Raw genomic sequence first — 18,989 nt, forward strand, 5'->3', positions numbered from 1 at the left:
CAGTATCGTGAAAGAAACAAACAAAAAAACCGTGTAGTCTATAAGGCAACCGTGAGCAAGCCCAGGTAGAACTAAGGATTTTTGTTGTTTGGGGTGTTTTTGAGACAGAGCCCCCCTGTAGCCCCACGTGGATCTCAAGGGGTTGCCTCTGCCTCTGGAGTGCTGGGATTAAAGTTGTGTGCCAATGCCGGTGAAGGGACAAGAACTTTTAAAATTTGAACTTGAAACATACTTTGATTTGTCAGAAATGATCTTTCTAGAAGAATCCTATTCTTAGTAGATGTATGTTCAGATAGGTCTGAAGTCTTGATATCTACAAATATTAGGTAATCCAGAATAAAAATAAAGTGGAGAAAAAGCAGAGCACTATTTTAACAATTGGTAGTTTAGATGACAAATGTGAATGTTCCTTTAACTCCTGCAAGTTTGAAATTTTTTGTAAAAGTTGGTAAAAAATGTATTTAGCAATTATTTAATAAATGTGCTCATGTGTAAGACAAGGTTCATTATATAGCAGTTTTCTTATAATTTGACCTTAAACAGTGCCCCATGTCTAAGAGATGTGGAAAGGCACTTGAAAAATGACCTCATTTTAACAAGGCATCAGGTATTTGAATCCATATAGTGAGGCCCACTCACCAACCACACGTGTGTCACCCAGTGGTCACTACTAAGTGCTGTAATATTGTATTAGATTAAGATAGGAGTTCTTGTAATCAGCTAGTTTTTGTTTTTTTATGTTCATTTTAACAAATTTGAGGAGCTGCAGTTTTGTAGGTATGTACAGGTTCCCAGCCTCCTAATACCAAAATCAGAACATGCTCAAGCATTTGATATGAGATTGCATGTATTTGTATATAACCTACTCAAATCCTTAGCATGTTCAAAGAACACTACAAGGAAGCCAGAATGGATGCTGTAAGCTAGAGAAGTAGGAAGTCAGGTCAGCCACGTAGCTAAGGGTCAGAATATATGTCAAGAAGCCTTTGCTTCCTTTCTCAAGTGAATCATCTTTTGGGACACTCTTACTGTAATGTTGGAACCTAATAACTCTGTTACTATATTTTCTGTTACTGTCTTCCAAATTGCCAAAACTTAGTAGTTTAAAAGAATGCAAATTTATTATATTTGTAGGTCGAGGTCCAGAGCATACTTCACTCGTTGAAGTCAGCATGTTGGCAGACTTCGTTCTTTCTAGGGTCTTAGAGGAGAGTGTTCTTTGCCTTTTCTAGAAGCCTCCCACATCCCTTGTTGTGTAGCCTCCTTCCACCATCTTCAAAACCAGAAGCATCCGTAAAAGGTTCCTTTTAAGGATTGGTGTGATTGAGTCCAAGTAGGTAGTCCAGAATATTCTTCCCATCTCCAAGTCGTTAATCATATTTTCCAAGCCCCTTTGTATTTTGTAAGGTAGCATATTCATGAGTTCTGGTGATGAGGGTACAAAAATCTGTGTTTAGGGAGAGGCTTTCTCTACCACAGTTCACCTTCCAGCCCCCAAAGATTCATGTTCTCATGAAAAATCCATCCACTCCCCTGCAAAGGGCCTTCTGCCTCCCATTTCAAATCCTTACAGCATTCTCAGCCTCCAGAGATTAAATCATCTAAATGGATTAAATTAGGTGTGGTTGAGGCTCTGGGTATAAGTCTATCTTGGGGCAAAATTGTTTTCCCCCCAGACCTTTGAAGCTAGAAAACCTGTTCTCTGCTCCCAAAGTGCAAAAGACAGTGGTGGAGCAAGCTGTAGGACAGCAGTTAGAGCCATCCCAGGGAAAAAGGAGTCACTGGTCCTTTCCAAACCCAGGGTCAGTGTCCACGAGGATTAATCTCCATGGTTCTTGGTTCTGAAGAGGATATGGATGTCTTCAAAGGGCCCTTGTTCAGCCTGTGAGAATTGGTACTGTATCTTTACATTTGCTACTTTTTAATACTGATTTGCATAGTTATTTTTAAGCACCTCGTTTTTTACATTAGTCTAAGTCAAGTGGTTATTTGCCATTATTTTCTTTCTGTCAATACTTGGTCAGTACTTGTGGAACTCATTATTTTAAAGAGCTGCATTGTAAATCACCAGAAGGGCAAATATACCACCTAGTTTCTATTGACTGGAAAAGAATATGCTCTGTTTTCTATTCAAGTCACATGTTATCTACAGTTAATTTATTCTGAAATTGTTCATTTCTTTCAGGCCCTTAGGGTACATTTTATGGAATAGGCAAAAGTTTACAACTTCTTAGGTCGTCACTTTACACCTTTTAAGGATGCTGGAAATTCATGTCTGCCTCCCAGCAGGTGGCGGCAAACCAGCACTCAGTAAGGTACCATGACATCATCCTAATTTTCTTCTGGTCAGTGTTTGGGATGTGGCAGGCTGCCTTTTCTTACTGAGAAGAGCAAAAATAATTTTGCTGGGGGCTGGAGAGATAGTGCAGTGGTTAAGAACACAGAAGAAGACCCGGGTTCGAATCCCAGCACCCACATGGCAGCTAACAACTGTCCGTAACTCCAGTTCCAGGGGATCCAACAGTCTCTTCTGTCCTCCGTGGGCACTGCATGACATGGGTGCACTTACCTACATGCAGGCAATACACACATACACGTTAAAAAAAAAGTTTTGCTGCCAAACTAGAAATTTATCAGTTTATCACCTGGTTGGGAGCGTATAACTAAGTTATGTAACTAAAGTTTACTGTGTAATTATGGTGATATTTTCCCCATTGTTTCCTTTTTCATTTTGCTTTGTAATTTGCTGGTATTTTGTATGAGAATTTTGCGTCTGTATGAGTACTATTAGTCTGTGACTTTTTTTTCTAATGTCTGTCAGTTTTTCAAGGACTTTCATTGTCATTCTCATATTTTCTAAGTTTATGTATGATTGACGTGTTATTTAAGTGTTCAGTAAGAGCTTAGACTGGAGAGATGGCCTAGTGGTTGAGAGCACTGGTTGCTCTTACAGAAGACCCAGGTTCAGGTCCCAGGACCCACATGGCTACTAACAACCCTCCATAATATTCCAAACTGTACATTCTAGTTTCAGGGGATCCAACGCCCTCTCCTGGCCTCCACATGCATTGCATGCCCATGATGCACTTAACATACAAGCAGGTGAAACACTCATACACATAAAATAAAAATTAGTAAATTAAAAGGTTTAAATGTTCGCTGTATTTCAGAAGCCTACTTGTAAGCCATTTGGTTGAAATAAGTTATATTCCTATGTTATTTCTATAGAGAAATCTATTCTATCCATAGCCATTACCAGCACTATTTCAGAACTTTTGAAATACAGCTAAAGTATCTTAGAAATACATCATTTTTCATGCCTTTATTAGGAAAAAGAAAAAGTCAACCATCTAAGTCAGGGTCTGCAAACTGTAGGCCATGAGCCAACTCCAGTGCAGTCTGTTTTTGTACATTCCAAGAAATTCTAGTGAAACTAATTGAACAAAGGTAAAAAAATGAGCCATATTTAAGGAGAGGGAGCACTGCTCTCCAGGCATTAAGACCAGGGGATATCTGGTGATGTCTGCAGCCGTGTTTGGTCCTGACCATTGGGAATCCTGCAACTGATGCACTGGTTGCTAGCGCCCATGTGGGTGCTGGGAATCGAACCCAGGTCCTCTGCAAGAGCAGTCAGTGCTCTTAACTGCTGAGCCATCTCTCCAGCCCGGGAAGCATGAAAATTTAAAACAAAATTATAAATGCTTAAAAAAATTAATTTAGTTGAAAGACATACAAGGACTGAATTTGGAACTACAGAATTGCTAAAATGAAGAGTGATCTATTTATTTAGGGCTACAAAATGAATATGAATTAATTTATACAGATTCGAGTTATACAAAATATGTTTTCTGTCCACAAAAGGAGGGGAAATAGAAGTCGGGTAGCGGGTTCTGAAGCATCACCAGATTTCAGTGAGTCAAGGCACAGTTTCTAGATTGGTGGCCTCGGAAGTTCAGACTGACACTGTAGGCACTTTTCTTTTCTGCACAGCCAGTTGGTGCACAGGGAATGAGTGCAGACATCAGTGCCACATTCCAGCCAGTTGCGCTACCCGGTTCTGCCATGAGCCTGAACTCTGGACACACCTGTAGCGGCTGCTCTACTTTTCAGTGTCACACTGAGGGCAGATTACAGCATATTTAAAATTCACGAACTTGCCTTTTTTGCTTGCCTCCCTCATGACTGAAGTCTGAACTGGTGGCTGTAGCCAACAAAACAAAATCTATTTCTGGACAAAAAGTATACAGTGAGCCTAGAAGCTTGCACCCACTTGTGAAAGGGTGGACAGTTGCTCTGCAGTGTGTTAATATGTTAAAGCTGTAGTGAATAGCTTCTCATCATGTAGTTATTAAAAATTACAAAAAGTATAATGATAAAAAATAATTCTTCAAAGCATAAAAATTTTCCTCCTTAGTAAGTAGTATATGTGAAAAACATTACCACTGAAATCTACCTGATGACTTTGTATCCATGCTCAGGTGCCAAGGAGCTCAGAAAGGAACCAGCTGTGACTAGTAATGGTCAGATATATAGAGATTAGAAATGCATGTGCAAACATCTTAATGTCAATTGCATTGAAAATGAAGGTTTCTCCATGAAACTGTGTATTTTAATAATGAAATGTAGATCTTTTTTAAAGGTTAAAACCTCATTTAATTTTATGTCTTATAGGGTTTATACTGAGTATAATATTGTATAACTGTAATAATTCAACTGAAAACCTAAAAATATACAGCCAATTATAATGAGTAAAAGATTATATAAGCATAATATGTCAATGCTGATGTAATGAAATGCTTCTAAGTATGTGGTTATTAAATAAATAACTTTTAAAAAAAGTATACAGTGAATGTAGGTTGTGTCTGCCTCATGACATAAATTCATTGAACAAAGCTTACTATCTTGTGAAACTACCACTTGCAATCTGGTTGACAAGATTACTAATTATTTAATGAAGAAGCATGGCTTCAAGGGAGAAGTAGTGCCCCCATGATCTCCTCTACTAACTAAATACCTTTTATTCCAGTCCCCCAAAATCATTTTTAAGAGAAAATTTCAAACGCCCAGATTTCTGCTATCTCTTCAAGGGTTTATAAAAGTGTGTTTGTTGTCTGGGCACGGTGGGACATGCCTTTAATCACAGTACTTGCAAGGCAGAGGCAGGCAGATCTCTGTGAGATTTGAGGCCAGTTTGGTCTATATGGCGAGTTCCAGGCCAGCTGGGGCTACAGAGAGACCTGTCTCAAAATGACAAAATAAAAAATGTTTAATAGGTCTTTAAAGGGATTTGAAATTATAAATCATTTTTAATAAGTACTTTTGGCCCTTGAAAAGGTTTTAAGTCACTGTGTGCTCATTTCTTTTGACTATCAATTATGCTTTTTAACAGGATTGCTTTTCAGATCGCACTTTATAGAGTTCAGAAGATCTTCCTTTCCATGTTCCCCTTTTTCTAAAAGAGCATTTTTATTAAACTTCTTGTTTCCCAATCTCTTGCAGTGTTTTAACTTGATGCTAATTTCTGATCATTCTGAAATTGATAATACTGTTTTGGTATAATTTTGTAAAATTTCAGGGGATGTCTTGTTCTGAAACTCTTCCCATTTTGAGTCTGTTAGAGGAAAGCCAAATGTGGTGATTTGCTTACAACTTACCACGGCTGAGTACTGAATTCTGGTCCTGTACCTACTGCATTGTACTATTAACTATTCCAACGTGATGTACGAATTTCACCACATGATGGTGCCACTGAAATAAGCCATACTGTTGTATTTGACATTAAGGTCAGACCTAAATATATCAATAGCATGTAATTAAATGTTTTTAAAAGATAATTTTAAGATCTATGAAGAATTATAGGCTAAAGTGTCTTAAAAATGTAAGGAAAGCTCACAACTATAAAGTTGTATAAGAGTAACTGACTTATAAAAGTTAAAGAGATAAGGGATGAGCCTTTGTATTCATAAAGTATGTAGGACAGATGTCAAAGACTTTCCACAGGAAGGAAAACAAAGGAAATGAATTAAAGGACAGCAGGTGACTTTAAAAACAAAATGAGACCAGCTGTATGGTGATGTAGCTCTGGGTCAAATGGGCAAGTTTTCCAGTAAGATTCCACAGTAAATGTGAATGGTTTAGCAAAAGCCAATGGTTGTAAAAATTTTAGAGAATCCTTAACAGACATTCCTACTTCCTTTATTTTTTTACTAAGACAAGCATTGTATTTTTTCCTGTAATAACAGATACAACCTACTGTGGAAGAAAAGAATATTGCTTTTTAGAAACTATTGAGGCAAATCTTTACACATTGTTATTATAATTTGGTAATATAATTTAATTGTAATATAATTTTGGATTAGTAGAATCAGCATCACCTGAACTTGTTAGACAGTCATATTCTTTGGTTCTACTCCAGACTTAATGAATCAGAAACTCAGGGAATGGGGCCTGTCAGGTGTTTCAGATTCATGCAGAAGTTCAGGATCACTGGTCGTTAAGGAAAAAAGATTCACAGAAGCATTTGTAACATAAAATCACCAAACATTACAGTCTAGTATTAAAGGAATAACCAGGTAATAGAATATTATGTGGGCATTAAACCATGATTCTGGTGAGCACTTCTTAATGATGGAACATGACTATGCCGTAACCATGGAAGACAGAATATAAAATTATTCTCAGGGCTGGGGAGATGCTCAGAGGGAAAAGTGCTTGCTGCCCAAGCATGACCTGAGTTTGGCTTTCCCTGCATCCATATAAAACCCAGGTGCAGTTCACATATCTGTAATCTCAGTGTTGGGGGCCCAGAGACAGGTGAAACCCAAATGGGTGAGCTTCATTCAGTAAACAGCCTCTTGAAAAATAAGGTGGGGGGTAATAGAGGAAGAACCCGAGGTGAGCCTCTGGCCTTCCGAGTACACACACGGACACACCACAAACGGAAAAAATTATTCTCACTCTAAAAACTTAATAGTGGCTCTTTTGGACTTTTGGTTATGTGCACATGCTTGTCTATATTACAGATGTTTTCGATAGGAAACCATTTTGCTCTCATATTTTTAAAAAGTTAACGTGGTGATTAAGGACAAAGCAAGAGAGTAGAGTGGGGATGAGATACAAATTAAGATGGCTCCAGTGTGGTCAAGAGAACTAAACAGGCTGTGAAATTTGACAGATGGCAGCTTGTGTCGTAGAAATAAGTTCCTCAGCCTGTAACTCCCAGGTGAAGAATGCTATCTGGAAAGAAAGTGCTTCCAGTGCCTCAGACTGCAGCAGACTGAGACTTGGGCTGACTTGCTGACTGGAGAGACACTCTGCCTCCTAATAACCCTTGCAACCAGTCGTGTGTAGCTTAATGGGTAAGTAGCCCCCCAGCACCGAGCTAAATTTGCTCCAAACTTGTATAAATTGTGAAGTGTTCAAAACAAGTTACTTCACTTTCATCGCCCCCTTTTCCCTTTAAAACTCCACACTTCCTTCCCTTCCACACTTGTTTGCACCTGTCTCCTGATTGATAAATCTGTTCTATACCCAAATAAAGGCTGCCCTTGCCCTATTTTAACCTGGTTTATGATTTTTTATTTACAGGAGGGAGCAACAAGAAACTTTCCAAAGTCCTACTTTGATAGTCTTGACACAACAGGCCAAAAACAGCCCAAACCAACAAAGCATTGCCTGTGGGCCTGATTCTTCCTGGAAGGACACAGCACAGAAAGATAGCTGATGTTTGTTCAGTGTTGAAAGGGATGAAGGCAATAAAAATTTGAGAGGATGAAAATTTACTGTAGCGCTACACTTTGCTCTTTCAAACATCATTAGTTGGTGAAGATGTCAAATGCCCTAAAGTGATACTAAGAGAGAGAGCTTCGAATTTAGATACGGTTAATTGTATTAGCCTAACAAGGGTTCCTTTTATTTTATTTGTGTGTGTGTGTGTGTGTGTGTGTGTGTGTGTGTGTGTGTAAACACATGCATGTGGAAGTCAGAGGGCAACTTAAGAGAGTTGGTGCTCTCTTTCTGCCATGTGGGTCCCGGGCTTCGAACTCAGGGTGACAGGCTTAGAGGCAAGGCCTGATGAACCATCTCACTGTCCCGCCTAAGAAGGATTCTTATTTTATTTTTGTTCTTTGAATTAATAACCTGACTAATAAATAAATGAGGCAAAAACCAAACTCAGATTACAATTTATTTATTTTGGGGGGTCTTTTTGGCACAGGGTCTCCCTGTAGTCCCAGCTGTCCTGGAACTCACTTGTAGACCAGGCTGGCCTTGAACTCACAGAAATCCGTCTGCCTCTGCTTCCCGAGTGCTGGGACTAAAGGCGTGTGCCACCACACCTGGCTCAGATTACAATTTAAAAGGATACTAACTACATAGCTGCCCTCCTGTGCTTATGTATATCTTAAATGATGTGATTATTTCATTTTGAAAAGGAGCTGCAAAATGTGTGCTAAAAAGGATATTATTTAAGGCACTAAGAACTCAGCAAATGTGAGCCGGTGGGATGGCTCAACAGGTAAAGGCACTTGCCTCTGAGCCTAACAACCTAAATTCAATCCCCAGGACCTCGGTGGTGGAAGGAGAGAACTGACTCTTGCGTGGTGTCCTCTGACCTCTACATTGTGTGCTATGTACACACACACACACATACACACCACTAAGTTTTTAAAAACCATCAGCAAATTAAAAACACCCCAAAGAGACTTCCACATCCTCTAACAGAACAGGATAAAAATGAATACAAAATGATTGAACAAGGGGGAAGAAACATTCATTTGGAAAGTTGGTGATCTTGGGAGAATTGTTCCAATAAGTCTGAGGACAAAAAGAAAATCAAAAGTATAATTATAGATCTTTTAGGGGGAGGAGGAGGGTATGAAATATCAAAACTAATGGAATGTGTAAAGATGAACTTAAAAACAAATCATTTAAATATTTCCATTATTTTAGAATGAAATTATATGAAATATCCAACTAAATATGTTAGAAAAATGTCCCCCCAAAATATGAGAACAGAAATTAGTAACCTTTACCACAAATTATGAGAAGAATAAATATAAAAGTTAATGAATTATAGCTAGCATGGTAACATGTCTGTAATCCCAGCATTGCAGAGATTTGAAGCAGGAGGGTCATGAGTTCAAGGCCAAACTTGGCAGTGTAACGTACTCTTTCAGAATAAGAACTACAGCAATGAAGTGTGAAATATAAAGTAGGTCATAAGTAGACTAAGAGTTGTGTCTTTGGAGGAAAGAGAGTGTGAAGCTACCAAGGAAGAAACACGCATACCCACGAACACTACTCAATACTAATACATCAATAAAGAAGGAAGAAACACACATACCCACTAATACTACTCAATACTAATACATCAATAAAGAAGGAAGAAACACACATACACACTAATACTACTCAATACTAATACATCAATAAAGAAGGAAGAAACACACATACCCACTAATACTACTCAATACTAATACATCAATAAAGAAGGAAGAAACACACATACCCACTAATACTACTCAATACTAATACATCAATAAAGAAGGAAGAAACACACATACCCACTAATACTACTCAATACTAATACATCAATAAAGAAGGAAGAAACACACATACACACTAATACTACTCAATACTAATACATCAATAAAGAAGGAAGAAACACACATACACACTAATACTACTCAATACTAATACATCAATAAAGAAGGAAGAAACACACATACACACTAATACTACTCAATACTAATACATCAATAAAGAAGGAAGAAACACACATACACACTAATACTACTCAATACTAATACATCAATAAAGAAGGAAGAAACACACATACACACTAATACTACTCAATACTAATACATCAATAAAGAAGGAAGAAACACACATACACACTAATACTACTCAATACTAATACATCAATAAAGAAGGAAGAAACACACATACACACTAATACTACTCAATACTAATACATCAATAAAGAAGGAAGAAACACACATACACACTAATACTACTCAATACTAATACATCAATAAAGAAGGAAGAAACACACATACACACTAATACTACTCAATACTAATACATCAATAAAGAAGGAAGAAACACACATACACACTAATACTACTCAATACTAATACATCAATAAAGAAGGAAGAAACACACATACACACTAATACTACTCAATACTAATACATCAATAAAGAAGGAAGAAACACACATACACACTAATACTACTCAATACTAATACATCAATAAAGAAGGAAGAAACACACATACACACTAATACTACTCAATACTAATACATCAATAAAGAAGGAAGAAACACACATACACACTAATACTACTCAATACTAATACATCAATAAAGAAGGAAGAAACACACATACACACTACAATATTAATATATCAACAAAGAGAAAGGGAATAGAAATGCTTTGCTATATTTTTTAAAAATACTTATTTTTTATGTGTATGAGCATATTGACTGTATATATGTAAGTGCACCTGTTTTTTGCAGTGCCCCTGGAGGTCAGGAGAGGGTGTCAGATCCCCCGGAACTGGAGTTACAGCTGGTTGCTAGCCACCATGTGGATTCTGGGATTTGAACCCAGGTCTTCTGCAAGAGCAGCCAGTGCTCTTAACCACTGAACCCCCCCCCCGCCCCGCTTTTTAAATTCTGAAATAGGTGCCCATTTCTAGTAGTATGGTTGGCTAGATTATTCAGATTAGCTGTTCCTGCTAGAAGGGAAGAACAACTTAAAAGTAGTGGGTAGCTAGCACTTACAAACAAAATTCTTTAAAACAAGAAGGACCTGATGAGATACAAAGGCGTTCAGGACAAAGTCTAAATGGAGGGATCCCAAAGATGTTTGCAGAGCACTGAGATTGCTGTTGTTCTAGAATCATTGCTAAACCACGCTTTAGTCCTTATAGAGTATAGACAACAGAAACTAAAGCCCAGGGCTGATCAAAGATGAAGTTCCAAAAAGAGACTCTTTTCCCATAAAACTGAGTTAATGAGGGCTATTTGCTCAGGATAAGGTTAAGCCAGCAGCGAACCTGACCTATTTCCACAAGGAGAGGTGCTTTAGTTCTAGATAGAGCTGCACTAGGAAATCAAAACCAACTTGGAAGGGCTGGAGAAATAGCTCAGTGGTTAAGAGCACTGACTGCTCTTGCAGAGGACCCAGGTTCCCACCACCCACGTGGTGGCTAACAACCATCCATAGCTCTAGTTCTAGGGGATCTGTCACCCTCTTCTGACCTCTATGGCATTGCACAACACGGGTGTGTACCTCCATATATGCAGGCAATAGACACACACAAAAATGATAAAGCATATTTTAAAAAGAGACTTTGTTGTTCTTGTTTTCTTCTGTTTTGCTTTGTTTGTTTTGACAGAGTCTCTCTAGTCCCAGCCTGCCTGGAGCTCACTATGTAGACCAGGCTGGACTCAATCTCACAGAGATCCACCTGCCTCTGCCTCCTAAGGACTGGGATTAAAAGTGTGTGCCACCACACCCAGTGTAAAAAAAACTTCTTGAAGGGCCGGAGAGATGGTTCAGCAGTTAAGAGCACTGGCTGTTCTTGCGGAGGACCTGGGTTCAGTTCTCAGCACATGGTGGCTTACCAACTATCCATAATTCCAGTTACAGGGGACCTGACGCCTTCTTCTGATCTCTGTGGGCATTGCACAACACAGGTGCACTCACATACATGCAGGCAATACACTCGTATACATAAAATAAAAATATATTTTAAAAAGAAAAACTTGAAATGCAGAACAGTGGAAATAAAAGACTCAGTAGATTTATCAACATATAGAAAACAGTTTTTAAAAAGTAAAGCATTTGAAGATATGCAAGAAGTTTTTCAGAATGCAGAGTGAGGAGGTCTTCCTCACATCTAATCAGTCTTCTGGTTGAAAAGCAAAGTGATAGGCGTGGGACAGAGAAGATGGGCCAAGAGAATTTTCCAAAACTAGTGAAAAGTACCCAAAATAAATCACCGGGACACATGCTGTAAACACAGTAAAGTAAGAAGATTTAAAAGAGTTTGGGGAGGGGGGCATGGAAACACTGTTTTCAAAGCAGTGTCAGTCAGACTGGCAGGAAACAAAGTCAGAAGACAATGAAATATCTTTAATATGTTAAAATAACTCATCTAAAACTGTATATCCAGTGAAACTTTTTTTAAAATGCAAGTAGAGACATTTTCAAACAAGAAAACATAAGAGAGTTTACCACCAGTACAAAATCCCCAAAAGAATTTGCATAATTTGAATGGAATAAAAATTATTCTAAAGGGAGTCTGGTAGGTAAAAGAAAATAAAAATCAATGGAAAAGCTAAGTATACAGGTGAATGTGAAAAATAGCAAGTTTTTAAGGCAAAAATAATAATGCATGCAAATCAAAATGGATAAAAGATCTAAACATAAGGCCGGAAACTGAAATTCTTGCAAGTGAACACGAGAAAGGCTCCCGGACATTGCCTGTGTGTTGCTGCTGCTGCTGCTGCTGTTTCTTGTTTTGTTTTTAGTGGAAGAGGGATATTTTCTAATATCACATCAAAATCTCCAAAAAATAATAACTGGGACGGCATGAAACTTATGAAAGCATCTGCACAGTAAAGGGAACAACGGTATTAAACAGCAACTTACAGATGAAGACAAAGTATTTGCAAACTGCATAAGACTGTTCCTGACTTACATGATTTGATTTACAGTTTGTCAGTTAAAAAGGGTTTATGAGGATGCTAAATACTTCTTGACTTGTGATGGGTTGTAAGTGAAGGGTTTCTGATAAAGGGCTAATACCCTAAATTTATCAAGTACTCATGCAACTCAACAGCACGCCAAACCATTGAGCAAAAATGTGCGGTGGTGCACGCCTTGGAGGCAGAGGCAGGCAGATCTGAGTTCAAGGCCAGCCTGCTCTACATAGTGAGTTCTAAGCCAGCTGGGACTATAGGGAGACCCTGTCTCAAAAAAAAAAAACAAAACGAAAACAAACAAACAAACAAGAAGAGGAAAAACCCCGAATACCTGAGTAGACATTTCTCAGGGAATGACATAAAAATGGCCAATAACATCTAATGAAGGAAATGAAAACTAAGACATCACCTCACACGTTATCAGAAGGCCAAAAGATAACAAACATTGCCAAGGTCATGGCGACAAAGACAGTGCTGATGGGAATGGGGATTGGTACAGCCATCATGGAAACGGCGTGGAGGTTCTCAGAGAAACAAAAAGGAAAATGATCGTATGATCCAGCAGCCTCTCTTCCTAAAAGACATGAAATCATCACCACATAAGACCTGCACCCCGTGTTCATTGATTGCAGCATTAATTGCCAAGGCCAAGACAAGAAATCAAAGTGTCCCTCAGTGTAAACACAAACTGTCATATGTATCACATACCTACATATTACATGTGTAGCATATGTATGTATCATAATATATATTGTGCCCATAACTAACGGGCATTTGCCAGATTAGCTCACCCTAACAAATCAATCAAAGCCTGCTGTTACCTTTGTTACATAAACAGCCTGGTCCCCTCTTTGATCACTGCCGGCTTCTGTCAGGAGGCTGAAGTCCCAGTGAAGGAATCTTTTGGTCTCATATGTGGCTTGGTCTCATGTCTCCTATTTCCGTGCCATAAAAATCACGGCTTTTCGTATCTACACATGCACACACAGACAGTCAGGTACAGAAAGCTATCACATGAAGCATTTTTTAAAATACTCACATATACAGAGACAAGGAAAAAAACTGGTTTGCCAGTGGCACCAGGGTGGCTGGAGAGGAAATGGAAAGATGGAAGTCAGAAGGCCGCACACAGCATTGCAGGTATGTAAGATGGGAGTCAGAAGGACACGCACAGCATTGCAGGTACGTAAGATGGGAGTCAGAAGGATGCACGCAGCATTGCAGGTATGTAAGATGGAAGTCATGAGGACCAGCATTGCAGGTATGTAAGATGGGAGTCAGAAGGACGCACACAGCATTGCAGGTATGTAAGATGGGAGTCAGAAGGACACACACAGCATTGCAGGTATGTAAGATGGGAGTCAGGAGGACACACACAGCATTGCAGGTATGTAAGATGGAAGTCAGAAGGACACACACAGCATTGCAGGTACGTAAGATGGGAGTCAGGAGGACACACGCAGCATTGCAAGTATGTAAGATGGGAGTCATGAGGACCAGCATTGCAGGTATGTAAGATGGGAGTCAGAAGGACACACGCAGCATTGCAGGTATGTAAGATGGGAATCAGAAGGACGCACACAGCATTGCAGGTATGTAAGATAAACAAATGCAGAGACCTAGTACACAACATGACTAAAGGTGGCAAAACCGATCGAGGCTTCATGCTAACCCAGTAGTTGTTTCAAAAACAAAGAAAGCGAGCCACTGCATGGGGTGATGGCTGTGCTGATGTTTCACTATCATGACATTTTTACTGGCGCTATGTATCCCATAACAGCTGTATCTAACTGTTGTGTACCTTAAATATACATGATCCAATTTATTTTATCTAATTTATTTTTGGGTTTTAGTTTTTTGAAGCTGGGTCTCATGTAGCCCAAGTTGACCTCAAACTTGCTCCGTAACTGAAGCTGGTTGACCTTGAACTACTGGTCCTTCTACCTCTGCCCTGAGTGCTGGGATTATAGGGGTATACAAAATGCCTAACAGAGTTTAGTTAAATTAAACAAAATCAGGGTACTGTGGCATGCTTCTCTGATCTTATCACTTGAGAGACAGGAGAATGAAGAATTCAAGGTCATCCTCTGCTAATAGCAAGTTGGAGGCCAGCCTTGACTACATGAAAGCTTGCCTTGATCAATCAATGAACTAATCAATCAAAAATAATATTGTCTAGTAGAATAAAAGCAACATAATTTTAAAGCCCCATGGAAATTATAACACATGGCTTTGGAGCAAGAAGCAAAGGGACCTGAAGTGTTATAAAGGTCTTTGTGGTGAACCATTAACATTAGCCTTCAGTAAGTCAAGTATCTATGCTTTTATTTCTATGCTAAGAATAATAACAATAATAGGGGAAACTAAAATGATAAAAATTGACAAAAAGATCCAATAAATCCCAAAGAAGTCCTGAAAGTAAAGGAAAATAAAAAAATTCACAGAATAAAATAGGTTACAGTATTTTATACAGACAAATCATTATCTATTAGCAATCACATTTAGCGAATGATCTCATTAAAAGACAGGGATTACCAGACTGGATTTTAAGACGTTAAGCTATATGTTGTTTACAAGGGACATGCTAAAATTCAGGAGAGCAGAAATGTTGAGAGGAAAAGCTAATAAATTCAAGATGGCTGGATTAGTTCGTAATATTGCATTAAAGCTAATTTCTTAGGTTTTTTTCACTTTGTTTTTTAGAATTTTATTTATGTAGAGAGAGTGTGTGTGTGTGTGTGTGTGTGTGTGTGTGTGTGTGTGTGTGTGCACGCATGCCCTGGAGCTGCATTTATAGGCAGTTATGAGCTGCCTGACATTGGTGAACCAACCTTAGTTCCTATGGAAAAAAAGAGAGCATTTTTAACCTACAAACTATCTCTCTAGACTCTGATGTTTTTTCCTGTTGTTTGTTTTGTGTTTTGAAGCAGAGCTTCATGTAGTCCAAGCTAAGTTTCATTTCTGTATGCAGCCAAATTATGACTTTGAACTATCGATCCATCTACCTTCTTCTCCCAGCTCCTAAGCATGGTTAATTTCTTGATTTTAATTGAACGTAAGGTAACCTTAGTACATAGGAATGAATATTTGTTTTGAACAACAATCTGTAGGGTGCAGGTAAGTTGCGTACAGCAGGAAATGAAACCAGCTCCCTTAAATCACAGAGGCTAAAGCCCAGTGAGTGATGCAGGCATCTCAAGAAGTTTGGAAAATACTGGTTGAGCATCTCTAGTCCCCAACTCTAAACGAAAATGCTCCAAAATGAAACATTTGATGCCAAAGTGAAAGATTCTACACCTGTCCTCATGTGACAAGTCACAGTCAAAACTCAGGCGCATTAAAAATACTACATAGAATGGCCTGTAGACTATGTATATAAGAAATATACAGGAATTCTGGGTTTGGAGTTGAGCCCCATCCTCATGATACCTCAGATAGGTGAGAATTTTCCAAAATAATAAATGCTAGTCCCACGTATTCTGAATGATGGATTCTCAGTCTGTTTTAGCAAAACTAAACCACACAAAGTATAAGGAGACAAGCCGAAATCAATGGAACAGAAAAACAGACAAAGAAGAACAACCAAGTCAAAACCTGCATCTTTGAAAGGACCAATCAGCTCCTAATATCTTATGAGACTAATCAGAAGCAAAGAGATTAAAGCACGAGTTAACACAAAGTTAGCTGTATGCTGGGTGTAGCTCAGTATTAGAGTGCTTGCCTAACGTGCACAAGGTACTGGGTTTGATCCCTGCAAAATAGTGACCAACAACAGCAACAAACCCATACAGAAAACACAAAGAATTTAAAATATTACATATAGAGAGTATGGCAAACTTCACGCTTATTGGGAATTTTAAATAAAATGGTTGAGACAAGATGTGTAACCAAGCACAATTAATGAAAAGAAATAGAAAACTTGACTAGTCACATAACTGTTTAAGAAACTGAACTAGAGAGCCTGGAGAGATGGCTCAGTGCTTAAGAACACTGGCTATTCTTGCAGAAGACCCGGGTTCCCAGTACCCACATGGCAGCTAACAACAGTCTATAACTGCAGTTCCAGGGGATCCAACAGCCTCTTCTGTCCTCTGTGGGCATTGCACAACATGGGCACAGGTGCACTTACAAACATGCAGGCATAACACTCATACAATAAAATAAAAATATTAAATAAAATATTAAAAAACAACAACAACAAAAAGAAATTGAACTAGGAGCCAAAGATATTTCCATAAGAAAATAAAGTATTTAGATCCAGATGTTTTCACAATAAATTCCACTAAATAATAAGGGGGAAAATCCAACTTGGCATGAACATTTCCAGGGAATAATATGAGGTTGTATACATAAGCCCTAATTAAATATGAATAATCAAACCCAAAAAAAGTGTAAAAAGTACATTCAAGACCAAGTTGAGGTTGTCCCAGAATTAAGATTTGTGTTGTTAGAAAACTAATCAATAAATTATAGACAAATACTAACTACCAACATAAAACTTACAGCTTATCCTAGAGAATCAAAGAAATATTTTTAAATTTTTATTTTTATTTTATGTGTATGAATGTTTTTGCCTGCATATATGTAAGTGCACTGTATCATGCAATGCTCATGGAAACCAGAAGAGGGTATTGGATCTCCTAGAACTGGAGATATAAATCGTTCTTAGCCCCCATGTGTGTGCTGGGAACAAAACTCAGGTCCTCTGCAAGAGCAGCCAGTGCTCTTAACCATTGAACCATCTCTCCAACCTCAATACAAAGATATTCTAATGTTGACTTAAGAAAAACTATTTTGATAATGTTAGGTAACATTGTGTTTCTCGTTCACTAAAATTCGAATTTAACAGGAATGGGTGGTATCTAGGCATGGTGGCATGTTCCTGTATTTCCAATTGCCTGGGATGCTGAGACAGGAGAATCACTTGAATTGAGAAGTTAGAGACCAGCCTGTGCACCATAGGAAGACACACACACACACACACACACACACACACACACACAAAATTGAATGCCTTTCTTTTATCTCCAGCCCCAACTATGTTTCTTTTCTTGTAATCAGATGGTCAGGAGGTTTTTCTTCAGTAATCTGTTTGATTTAAGGTATTGCATTTATAAGGTTAATCTATTACATGTATAGGTGCTGGACAGGAAGATCAAATTATTTTTATTTACTTTAAAAATGGTGTGTGTGTGGGTGTGTTTGTGTATGTGTGTGTGTGTGTGTGTGTGTGTGTGTGTGTGTATGATGGGCACATGCGCCACAGCATGCATGTGTAGGTCAGAGGACAACTTTGTAAAGTCAGTTCTCTCCTTCCACCTTTAGTTGGGTCTGGGATCAAACTCAGGTCACCAGGGATCACCAGGCTTCCATGGCAAACACCTTCACCAGCTGAACTATCACTCCAGCCCTATTTTTATTTTTTGATGGTATTATTATTATTTAACAAGAAAATCCAAGAAAATTTAAAAACTAAAACCAGTAAGGTGTTTACAGAGACTCTCGGGATCTCCTTGGCAGAATCACCATGTTATTTTGCTATTCTTACAAGAATACATCAGGTTAATCAACTATGAACTTATTCTTAATTAAATCAAAGATTTGTGTGTCCTTTCCCAGAAAGATAACATATGTATACTGCCATACGAGACCATTTAATTGCTTGAAAAATTCCTATTGGGTGATTGCATTTATTGCTAACCCAGAATTGCTTGACTAGTGTCCTGGTGTCATAAAACACTCACCCCTCTATGACCAGACTCTAGAGCCTATATAAGGCCTAGCCAAAGATCAAGTAGCAATTTCTAAGCCTGACAAGCTTCTATGTATGTGTGATACTGGGGTGGAACCCAAGGCCTCACACATGCTAAGCCAGTGCACTACCACTGAGCTATCCCTAACCCATTGACAAACTTCTTAAATAGGAAGTTCATTAAGGAAGTCAAACATGAAGCAAATTAATAAATATTAATGATGTTCCTTTTTGACAACAGAATCAGTCAGAAATCACAGTTTTAACAAATGCCTGGTTCATGATACCAACAAAAAGATGTGCATGAAAAATGGTACCACAAGCAACAGGAAAGGAAGCGTGATTTCATCAATGGGCTGGAAAGACTGGGTAGTTAGGTGGGGGAGCGACAGTAAAGGCCTCTTTGAAGCTGGGTTCAAAGCCACTGGAGTCTCACTTAGGAGGGCCTTCGTAGAAAAGAGCCAAGGCGACAGATCTGACTGGATTTAGCCTTCCTCAGTCTCTCAGTAAAAGTGATTCCCA

Source organism: Nannospalax galili, unplaced genomic scaffold (genome assembly GCF_000622305.1).
Source record: "Nannospalax galili isolate Female #2095 unplaced genomic scaffold, S.galili_v1.0 scaffold1272, whole genome shotgun sequence".
Taxonomy (NCBI): Eukaryota; Metazoa; Chordata; class Mammalia; order Rodentia; family Spalacidae; genus Nannospalax; species Nannospalax galili.